The 12,420-nt window shown below is 36.9% G+C and overlaps 1 long non-coding RNA gene across 1 annotated transcript; it reads left to right on the top strand.

Moving 5' to 3' along the window:
• The first annotated feature begins 218 nt into the window (after nt 1-218).
• LOC149796929 (uncharacterized) lies at nt 219-9,937 on the top strand. Its single transcript, XR_016421753.1, has 2 exons — nt 219-1,999; nt 9,401-9,937. It is a non-coding gene; the product is annotated as an uncharacterized LOC149796929 (long non-coding RNA).
• The last annotated feature ends 2,483 nt before the right edge of the window (nt 9,938-12,420 follow it).

Here is a 12,420-nt window from a genome sequence, read left to right as displayed (position 1 = left end):
TGCTTAGCCAAATGATCACAGATTTGCATAATTTCAGGTATTGAGATATTTCGTTTTGTCCATACGGTAGCTGACACAGTGCTACTGTTGTGTTTTTGTCACTTTTCTGTTTTATTTTACGATCTTGTATTGTCCTGAATTTGATTAACCTGATTTAATCTCTGTTCAAGTGGAAATAAAGTCAGTCATACATACATACATACATACATACTGTAACGGCCAAGCTAGGTCCTGATAATACTATCTTGGAGTATCGCACCAGGGATGAGTATGCTTCTTATCAGCTGACTAAGGAGGGGGAGAATGGAGTAAACTCGAACTCTTGATTTCTTTTCAACCATAACACAAGATGATTCATTTATTAAGAAACAGCGAATAAAGTCAGTTCATGACCATGACAGTCTTGTTGTTTTTGTCCTAAGCCAATATATTATCATTGTTTGAAGGTACTGTATGGTATATGATAATTTCATGTAAGGTCAGGATACACATTAGCACTATGCTATTAGTTCATTATATTATTTCTTCTGATGAGTAAAGATTATATTAGAGTTACCATATGTGAATTTAGTTGCATTAAAGGTTACTACAGCAGAGAAACTATGACTTGATTGAAATGTAAAAATCTGCAAGGAAAACACTTGCTTGACTTTACACCTCAACTATAGCGTAATACTTATTTGAAGTGAATTGGTATAAATGGAAGTAAATTGGCTGTCAAGTCGGTGAGGAAAACACTCACAGTGACTTAGACAACTAATAAATTATAAAATAGACACATAACTTATGTTTTATAGATTGCTAGAATAATCAAGTATTGTTGAATTGAATTTAGAATGTCAAGTCGGTGAGGAAAACACTCACAATAACTTAGACAACTAGTAAATTATAAAATAGACACATAACTTGTGTTTTATAGATTGCTAGAATAATCAAGTATTGTTGAATTGAAGTTAGAATGTCAAGTCAGTGAGGAAAACACTCACAATGACTTAGACATTTTATTTCCCTAAGAACTTTGTTGGACCTATAATTTAAGAAAAAAAAAAGGAATTATATATTTGTAGTGTAGCAGAACTTTTCTGTATGTCTTTAGCTTCATAAAACTAATTAAATAAAGAAAATAAATAAAGAAATGAATAAAAGTACTGGTCTGTGAGGACAACACTCACTTGACCATATAACTGAATTTCAAATAACAAATGATAAAACAATATCTATGTTGCTTGTAAAATAAGTTAGAAATGACTAGAATGTGTATAAGTTGGAAGAGAGAAAGGAATTAAAAATAATAAAAAAAATAACTTAAATAAAAATTGATTTGCACTTAAATAAACTTTATAAAAAAAATATTTACTGTCCAAAATATTGCCTAAAGTTACATAATTCTCTAATAAACTAAACAAAACAAAATAATTAAAAAAAATTAAAAAAAATAAAACTCACAATAACTGTGATGTACCTAGTTTGATGGCTGCTAGATGACTGAACCCCCTCAAGCAGCCCACAAAGCCTTATATACTCCTGACAAAACCCACAATACCCACAACGCCCACAAAACCCACAATACCCACAAAACCCACGACGCCCACAAAACCCACAATACCCACAAAGCCCACAAAACCCACAATCCTTGTTGGAATGTTCAAACCATCATGCGCTAGTATTGCATGTGTATATTTAGTTAATTTTCACAGTGATTATTTATGGAAATTACCAGCGGGATATTTTACACATTGCTACATTGCGAATGAATTGCCATAAGTAAAAATAGAAAAAGAAAAAAATTCAGTTTTGCATTTCGCGGCACATACCGTGTTAGTCTGTCGCTATAGCAATGGTTCGGAAACCGTGTTATGCACTCTTACAATATTACCGAGGTAGACCGCATGAAAGGGTAGTCAACAGTTATATGTACCAAATAAACAAAGAAGAGGAAAAGCAAACTTAAATGCAATGACGTATACAAACGAAACCCCAGGGACTATAAACACATTGAGTATGTAGTGTACAGCCTTAAGCTGTTAACTAGAAATAGCCATTAATCGAATTATCAAGGATGCCAGCCGCCGGCATGATACTCCCTATTTTCGCTATCACAAAAACACGTAGACTATACCAGCTAACTATTAATCGACAAGTAAACAAAACACAGGATCCTAGAAAATAGTAATGTCAACTCATTTGAGCAATTCACTGCTAATGCACAGATTTATAATTTTAAAAAAAAAAAATCTATACCGAATTGGACGGCTTGTATGAATAGTGTTTACCGTATATATGCATGCATATCTCACTCCCTAAATGCAGGTTATTACAATACCCTCTGCCAAGAGTGTTAGTGTCCTCACAACACTCTTAAAATTTACACTGAAGGCACTTGTATACACAAAACTGATGCTTTAAGTTTTACAGAAAGTACTGTAGTAATGGTAGGAGCAGTTGAAATATAATGGTTATAATTTACACAGAAAACTCAACATCTTCAAGAACAAGAACATGGAATTAAATTACTCAGATTATCTATAAACAATAGATACTATAATTCAACACTGATATCAATAATATTTTTAAATATCTTAAATTCCAAATTCCGAGCCTACAGATGTCACAGGTTTCAAGCACAAGTACTATGTTAACAATGAAATGTTTAAGAACATATGTACACTAATTTAGCTTAAGAGCAATTCTGGGTACAAGTTTTGTTTCCCTATTATAAAGTATAAATTGCACAGTAAGAAAAATTCAGTAATTTCAAATATATGTGACAATACTAAATGAACTTATTCATTATTCAATACTAAATTGCATATGACTGTTAAAAGAAACAAACTTGCATACCTATTGTGATCCTATGAACCAATTTCAGACTACATATTGTAGAAAGAAAAAAAAATACTTTACATCTGTATGAAGTAACTTATTTTTGAAGTTTTCAACTTTCCTTTAAACAGCAAATGTGTTAATATAAAAACTTGTGTTGCTATCCTGATATAAGCAATTCTAGAAAAGCTGAATATGTATATAATGTATTACATTTACTGACTGATAATATACTGTTAAAATTAAAGTTTACAATGCATGATATTTCAGGGTAAGTTAAATATACAATTGGCAAACTTCAGAACGGTGAGCCAAATCAGTTATGCATGCATGACATTTTAAAATCAAATGTCAGTGTAGTTTACAACAATAATAAATATGCCAATAGAATGCAATGCATGACTATAGAGGGAGAAAAAAAATGAAAAAAATAATTGTCATTAGGAGCACACGTCTACTTGAAACATTGGTTGTATGCCTGTACTGGCCAAAATAATTGTATGCGGCATGCAGTTTGATATGCCAATAGATAATGCATCATCACTTAGGTGAGCCCAGAAAAAAAAAATTAATATAAAAATATTATTATCATTTTTCTTGTTTTTCAACCCTGTTTTGTTTCAAATATATAGTCCTTGCACTAACTATTCAAAATTGACATTATACTACTACTTCACAACCAGCTCTGTCAATATTTATGAACTGTGTTTTAGACAACTAATGTTCTTTTCCAGTTCTTGATTCCAGGACCACCATTCTGGAAGCCTTTATCGTCCATCTTGGGGGTTTTTCACCTGTATATTTCTTCAGTTTGTTGTGATGAACAAGTTTTTCTTTCCCAAATGAATCCAGCTGTATCAGATAATTTAAACAACTTATTGTCCACTTGACAACATATGGTCCATCATACATGTTCTGCAATTTTGGTGACACATCTATCTTCCTACCATCAGCTATTAACCACACTAAATCTCCTGGCTGGTAAGAACTCTGAGACACCTTGGCATCATATAAGTCTTTCTGGTGTCTTGCTGCAGACTGTAAATGTTTTCTGGCAACCTGATGAGCATGATGCATCCTATCTCTAATCAGATCAACATACTCACCATAACTTGTGAAATTTCCTCTTGTCTGGTTCTGCACATATCCAAATGCAAGTTCTACAGGCAACCTTACTTCTCTTCCTAACATCAGTAAGTTTGGAGTTAAACCTGTGGACTCGTATGGTGTTGCTCGATAAGCAGCTGCTAAACAACCTAGGTGCAAATCCCAGTTCTCTTGTTCTCCCTTTAAATAGGCTTTGATCATCCTTAGAAGAGTACGGTTGAACCTCTTTACTAGTCCATTACATCTTGGATTTCTAACACTTGTTCTAGTTTTCCATATTTCTAACATCTGGCATAACTTTATGAAAATTTCACTTTCATAGTTCCGACCTTGATCAGAATGTATGGTCAAAGGGCATCCAAATCTGCTAATAACCTCCTCCAGTATTTTCTGTGCACACGTTTCAGCAGTCTGGTCAGGTACTGCAAATATTTCGACCCATTTGGTAAAATGATCAGTTGCAACCAAAATGTACTGGTTTCCCCTAGGTGTCTGAGGTAAAGGCCCCAAAATATCTGTTGCCAACCTATCTAAGGGTGCTCCAACTGCCATGTTACCCAATGGTGCTCTTGGGTTCTTGTTGGGTTTATTATTTGCAGCACAAATATCACATTTCATTACCCAGTTCTTAATGTCTTCCCGCATTTCAAACCAGTAAAATCTTTGAAGGGTTTTCTCATGTGTCTTCTTTATTCCTAAGTGTCCAGATAACACAGAGTCATGCATGTGAAACATTATATCCCTCCTCAGTACCCAAGGAACAATGAATTGTAAATGTTCTCCTGTGCCATCTTTCCTGATGAACTTCTTAAACAGAACCCCATCCTGAAGTTCTAAGATATCCCATAATAACCAATAATGTCGAGTTGCTGGACTCAAAGCAGTAATTGCTGCACTCGATTGTTGTTTATTTTCTTGTTTTGCCTTCATGATAGGACCTATATCTTCATCTTCTTCTTGTAGCTGTTGGAGTTTCACCATGCTGTAGTTTCCAGTCCACGGTACCCAACTGTCTGATTTATTCTCTTTTCTGCAATGAACTTCGTTCTCCTTTTCAGGGACTAACTTTGTCTGTAAATCCTTTCTGTATTGAGCTCTGGTTTTCACAGTTCTTAAATTCTCACTCTCTTGTTCAGTCCTGACAGTGGGACCCTCTGCCTGATTGGAACCCATCACTTGTTCTACATCATTAAAGGTCAGACTGTCAACTACTTGATTGTCATCTGTAGTTTCTTCTAAATTAACAATCTGAAGACCCTCTGCCTGCTTAGGACCCAATCTTTTTGTTGCTGAGAAATATCCCATCATGTTGTCTTCTCTTTTCCTACATTTCCTACATGGTCCACAGCGCAAAGGTTCCATCATATCAACATCATCACAGTTGCAATCACGTGGATTAGGACACCTGCTGAGAGCATCTGCATTGCCATGCTTGGTGCCACGACGGTATTCCACTGTAAAGTTATATGCTGATAGGATTTCAATCCATCTAGCTATCCGTACCTTTGGTTCTTTCAGTTTGAACAGCCAAACTAAAGCTTGATGGTCTGTCCTGATTTTGAAGGTTCTGCCCAAAAGGTATTGTCTAAAATATTCAACAAAATAACGTACTGCTAATAGTTCCTTGTCCGTTGCACAGTAGTTTTTCTCTGCTCTGTTTAAAGATCGACTGGCAAAGGCTATCACTCGTTCCTTCCAATCTTGGTATTGACTGAGAACAGCACCTATTCCCACATCACTGGCATCGGTGTCGAGAATAAACTCACAAGTAGATAAAGGATAAGCCATGATATCTGGACTTGTAAGCGCTGTCTTTAGATGTTCAAATGCTTCATCACATAATGGTGTCCACTGAAAAGATTTCCCCTTGCGTGTCAATTCCACCAAAGGGCGTACAATCTTGGAAAAATGTTTCACAAAACGGCGATAATAACTTCCCATCCCTAATATTTGTCGTACCTCTGTTACATTTGCAGGTGTCGGCCATTCTAGTATTTTCATGATGTTCCTAGGGCATGGTTTTACTCCTTCCTTGCTAACAATATGACCCAAAAATTCCACCTCCTTTTGTAGTAAATGACATTTATCTGGCTTCAATTTTAATCCAGCATTTTGTATTCTTTGCAACACTTCTTCAAGTCGTAACATGTGTTCCTCAGAGTTTTCCCCAAAAACAATGATGTCATCAATGTAAATTAGACAGGTTTGCCATTGAAGCCCTTGAAGTACTAACTCAACTAGGCGTTGAAAAGTACCTGGGGCTCCGGTAAGTCCCATGGGCATAGTCTTGTATTCACAGAGTCCATACTTGGTGACGAAAGCTGTCTTTGGAATGTCTTCACCCCTTACTGGAATTTGGTGATACCCTGAGGTAAGATCCAGTGTTGAGAAGGACTCTGCTCCAGCGACAGCATCCAAGCAATCTTGCACACGGGGTAAAGGAAAAGCATCTTTAACAGTTACTGCATTCAGTCGTCTGTAATCAACGCAAGGTCTAACCTGGCCATTCTTCTTTCTAACCAGCACAATGGGTGATGCCCAAGGTGAAGTTGATTTCTGTATTACTCCTTTATCCTCCAGTTCTTGTATTGCTTTCTTTTCATCTGCAGCAAAGGCCAATGGCACTCGTCTTGGGGGTTGTTTGACTGGTTTTGCATCTTTAGTGTCAATGTTGTGCTCAATTAGTGTTGTCAATCCTAAATCATTGTCATCTCTGGAGAATGTATTTGCAAACTTATTAAGTAAATTTGCTATCACTTTTGATTCTTGTGGGCCTTTTGTTGCAACAGTACTCTCATACAAATCTTGTAAGTGTTCTGGTACAATGCAGCTTTCAGTCCCAGCAGAGATATCTCTTTTTACATCCACTCTTTCGAAGTTACTCTTCATCCCACTAAGACATTGTCTTTCTGACTTCTGATTTTTGATTCTGCGGATTTGGCTAAAATTTCTGGTTTCTTCAGTATCTTCAGTGTCAAAGAGTGTCATTTGAATACCGTCATGTCTGTATGCTTGTCCAGTGCGTGTATCCTGTTTGATAGATACAGCTGTTGGGTATGGATTGAGTACTCTAAGTTTCTGAGTGACTTTATCTTTTGTGTCCACTAGGGCAGGAGCCACAATCAAGGAATATTTATCTGTAAAATTTTCACTTCGTTCAATCAGAAACTCATTTTGTTTTATAATTCCATCTTCTTCCTTCCTATCCACAAAAACATCTATTACTGCTTCACTATTTCCTGGTATGATGAAATCGTCTGCTGTTCTTACGTTTCTCACTGTATCATCATTAAGTCCAGTCTGTATGCATGGTATTGCTACGCCATGAAGTTTAATTACCCCTTTGCTTAGCAAAATGTCGGCAGGTCCATCATTCTCATTTTGCAGTATGTCTATTCCAAGAAGTCCTTCGTCTTCAATTTTTGCAACTATAACCTCCCTGTCCAGTTTCAGTGGTCCCAATTCTAGATGAAATGTGGCTTTTCCCAATTCTTTTAACAGTGTCCCACCTGCTCCAGCCAAAGTTACAGACTTCTTTAACAGTGGACGTTTCTCCTCAGGTATTTGATTATAAACTCTGTCAGCAATAATGGTCTTTGTTGCACCCGTATCTGCAGTAAACATCAGTTTCACCCCTTCTATTGAACCCTTAATGTAAATTCCATCATACTTTGGGATGCGTCGTCTGATAAATTCTGGATTTATTTGATCATTATCTTCCATATGTGGGCCCTTGTCATATGGGGCTGCACTTAGGCCCGTGGAGCCAGCCCTATCTCGTTTAAAGCATCAGAGTTGCAAGCAGTCGGAATGGTGACTGATTTCTCTTGAAGAGTGGGTTCTCCAGTTTGCATATTTGACCTCGGTCCATCAGCATAGAGTTTTGTATGCTTAAATGGGCAGTCTCTTGAAAAATGTCCCTGCTCCCCACAACTAAAACAGGTTAGATTGTGACCATTCCCCTCAGTTCTCCTCAGATAAGTTTGCATTTGTTGCCTGCCTCCCTTGCGTAGCAATGTGGACATATTGTTTTGCTGTATTCTCTTCAACCCATCTTCAATTTTCTTTATTTTATCAACTATCTGTTGTAGAATTTCTTGGTCTTGGGATTTATTCCCGCTAGATTTCTCACTTTCTATCGTGTCTTCTTTTCTTGTCTTTAGAGTGACAGGTCCACCCTTTACTGTATTTTGTGTTTTCTTCACACCATCATTCTTTACTGGTACCCGGTATACATGCTCACCTGTTCCGTACTCACCTTCCTCAATTAATTCGCAATCATCATCTAAATCTGACTCAACTCCCTGTGGTGTAGTCCTTCTGGTCATCTTTTTAAATGTTCTATCTTGCGCAGATTCATGGACATTGGGACGTGTCTTGGTTTGCATAAAATTTACTACATGATACACTGCTTCATCAATGTCATTTGGTTCCTTGACATATTCTACCTGGAAACGTGCTCTGTCATCATACAGAACATCTAAAAATCTTCTAAGTAAATCTTCTCTTCTGGTTCTTGTGTCTCTGTTAGGATGTGCCTTGTCATACAGCCGCTTTAACTCTGCAGCATACTCCTCTGCAAGCTCTCCTGGTTTTTGCTTCCTTCTGCTGAATTGCCCAGCATAAGTCTTTGTTGTCTCCACAATACGATAGCGATTGTTCAGCTCATTCACTAGTGCTCTGAAATTTCCTAAGGTCTTTCTAGGAAGCTGACTGAATACAAAGTCCCCAGCCTGTCCATGCAGGCGTGGTAATAACTCGTCCAGTTTCTGCTCATCAGTCCAGTGTTGCCTATCAGCTATTGCTGTAAACCTGTTAATCCATACATTCCATGATTCTTTCCCAGTAAATGCAGGAAGTCGCATACTATGACTCCTTGCAGTTCTGAAACTTGTGGCCTGTCCCATATTCAGACTAGATCTGGAAATGCCCAAACTATACCCTTCAACTTCAACATCACTCCCATCTGATGAACTCATAATATCATCAGCATTACCTTCGCTATCCTGTGACATTCGTGTCCTTGCCGAATGCACTTTTCTATTACTTCTTCTTGTCTCAATAACTGAATCTCGAGACTCCCCAGCTGGAGTATTTCCACAAGATGGTGACTGGGCCCTAGCCACCAACCCTTGTAATACATTCTCTATACTCCGCATTGTCCCAGATACCTCTTTCATAAACCCTTGCATTGCAGTACTTACTGCAGATACAATGCTTCCAGTCAGATCTGTAGAATTTTCCTTGGCCATTTCAGCATTTTCTCCAATAACATCAACTTGGTCAACACCATGTAGATTCCTCTGCCACTCTCTGGTGGCTGGCAACACCTGGACAGATGCATTTAATCTTCTTGACCTTCTCTCAGTAGCTTCACATGACCTGCTTGGCCCTGCATTATAATAAATATCAGTTGCCCTATTATCATTTAAATCTTCATTTCTCATATGTGTCCTGTTGTCTTTTTCAGAGATGACATCCTCACCAAATTCACTGTGATCTTCAACTGCTGATTCCACTGGAAATCTGCATCCAGCATCCATTTCTACTTCACATGAGGACCCTTTGCCTTGGATCTAGTCCTGCTTGACAGTCAGTTGACTCATCCCCTGAGCTTTTTGATTCCTCCGTTTGCCCATGACAGATACAACAGCTCAAATTAAGGTGCAGTATACCCAGACTCACTTGTTTGGAGCTCTGTATCAGCAAGATATCTCCAGCAGAACCTCCTCCTGAGGTACTTGCAACTTCTCTTGGACCTGGATTTGAATCTCAGGATCTGTCTTCCACAATGGCAGATCCCACCGCTGAACCACCAGACTTTGTAACAGCCAAGCTAGGTCCTGCTAATACTATCTTGGAGTATCGCACCAGGGATGAGTATGCTTCTTATCAGCTGACTAAGGAGGGGGAGAATGGAGTAAACTCGAACTCTTGATTTCTTTTCAACCATAACACAAGATGATTCATTTATTAAGAAACAGCGAACAAAGTCAGTTCATGACCATGACAGTCTTGTTGTTTTTGTCCTAAGCCAGTATATTATCATTGTTTGAAGGTACTGTATAGTATATGATAATTTCATGTAAGGTCAGGATACACATTAGCACTATGCTATTAGTTCATTATATTATTTCTTCTGATGAGTAAAGATTATATTAGAGTTACCATATGTGAATTTAGTTGCATTAAAGGTTACTACAGCAGAGAAACTATGACTTGATTGAAATGTAAAAATCTGCAAGGAAAACACTTGCTTGACTTTACACCTCAACTATAGCATAATACTTATTTGAAGTGAATTGGTATAAATGGAAGTAAATTGGCTGTCAAGTCGGTGAGGAAAACACTCACAGTGACTTAGACAACTAATAAATTATAAAATAGACACATAACTTATGTTTTATAGATTGCTAGAATAATCAAGTATTGTTGAATTGAAGTTAGAATGTCAAGTCGGTGAGGAAAACACTCACAATGACTTAGACATTTTATTTCCCTAAGAACTTTGTTGGACCTATAATTTAAGAAAGAAAAAAAAGGAATTATATATTTGTAGTGTAGCAGAACTTTTCTGTATGTCTTTAGCTTCATAAAACTAATTAAATAAAGAAAATAAATAAAGAAATGAATAAAAGTACTGGTCTGTGAGGACAACACTCACTTGACCATATAACTGAATTTCAAATAACAAATGATAAAACAATATCTATGTTGCTTGTAAAATAAATTAGAAATGACTAGAATGTGTATAAGTTGGAAGAGAGAAAGGAATTAAAAATAACAAAAAAAATAACTTAAATAAAAATTGATTTGCACTTAAATAAACTTTATAAAAAAAATATTTACTGTCCAAAATATTGCCTAAAGTTACATAATTCTCTAATAAACTAAACAAAACAAAATAATAAAAAAAAATTAAAAAAAATAAAACTCACAATAACTGTGATGTACCTAGTTTGATGGCTGCTAGATGACTGAACCCCCTCAAGCAGCCCACAAAGCCTTATATACTCCTGACAAAACCCACAAAACCCACAATACCCACAAAACCCACAACGCCCACAAAACCCACAATACCCACAAAGCCCACAAAAACCCACAATCCTTGTTGGAATGTTCAAACCATCATGCGCTAGTATTGCATGTGTATATTTAGTTAATTTTCACAGTGATTATTTATGGAAATTACCAGCGGGATATTTTACACATTGCTACATTGCGAATGAATTGCCATAAGTAAAAATAGAAAAAGAAAAAAATTCAGTTTTGCATTTCGCGGCACATACCGTGTTAGTCTGTCGCTATAGCAATGGTTCGGAAACCGTGTTATGCACTCTTACAATATTACCGAGGTAGACCGCATGAAAGGGTAGTCAACAGTTATATGTACCAAATAAACAAAGAAGAGGAAAAACAAACTTAAATGCAATGACGTATACAAATGAAACCCCAGGGACTATAAACACATTGAGTATGTAGTGTACAGTCTTAAGCTGTTAACTAGAAATAGCCATTACGAATTATCAAGGATGCCAGCCGCCGGCATGATACTCCCTATTTTCGCTATCACAAAAACACGTAGACTATACCAGCTAACTATTAATCGACAAGTAAACAAAACACAGGATCCTAGAAAATAGTAATGTCAACTCATTTGAGCAATTCACTGCTAATGCACAGATTTATAATTTAAAAAAAAAAAAAAAAATCTATACCGAATTGGACGGCTTGTATGAATAGTGTTTACCGTATATATGCATGCATATCTCACTCCCTAAATGCAGGTTATTACAATATATAAATACATACATACATGACCGCCCCGGTGGCCTAGTGGTTAGAGCGTCCGCCTCGAATGCGGCAGGTCGTGGGTTCGATCCCCGGCCGAGTCATACCAAAGACTTACAAAAGTAGTACTAACAGCTACCTCGCTTGGTGCTCAGCATTAAGAGGTTAGTGTTAGGACTGGTCGGCCTGGTATCAGGATAATATGACTGGGTGGGACATCATGCTACATGTCTGCGGCATGATGCCCCAGTGCTAGACATACTATAAACTGAAACATTGCAGACATCGTAGCGATATGACTGAAAAATTGTTAAAGCTATGTTAAAAATCCAAAATCCAAATCACATACATACATACATACATACATACATACATACACATACATTCATACGTACATACATACATACATACACACAAACACATAGATAGATAGATAGACAGACAGACAGATAGATAGAGAGATAGATGCATGTGTACATCAATGGCTTAATGATCTGTGGAAGTGGCGTAATATAAAACTACACAAAATTATTTTTATAAGATTGGTTTCGAAATTAGGTACTTCTGTTTGTTTGTCATCTGAGTTGGGGACGACCACTTTTTTGTTTCAGCACGTAAGGCTCGTAAGTTTTGGATTGTACGTGGATAAATAAGAGACAGCAGCTAAATCGGCTTGCCATTAGTGATCCATACCATTCA

Source organism: Sinohyriopsis cumingii, chromosome 6 (genome assembly GCF_028554795.1).
Source record: "Sinohyriopsis cumingii isolate HCF-2022 chromosome 6, ASM2855479v2, whole genome shotgun sequence".
Taxonomy (NCBI): Eukaryota; Metazoa; Mollusca; class Bivalvia; order Unionida; family Unionidae; genus Sinohyriopsis; species Sinohyriopsis cumingii.
Note: the sequence above shows the minus strand (reverse complement) of the source record. Positions and strands in the feature narration are given on the sequence as shown.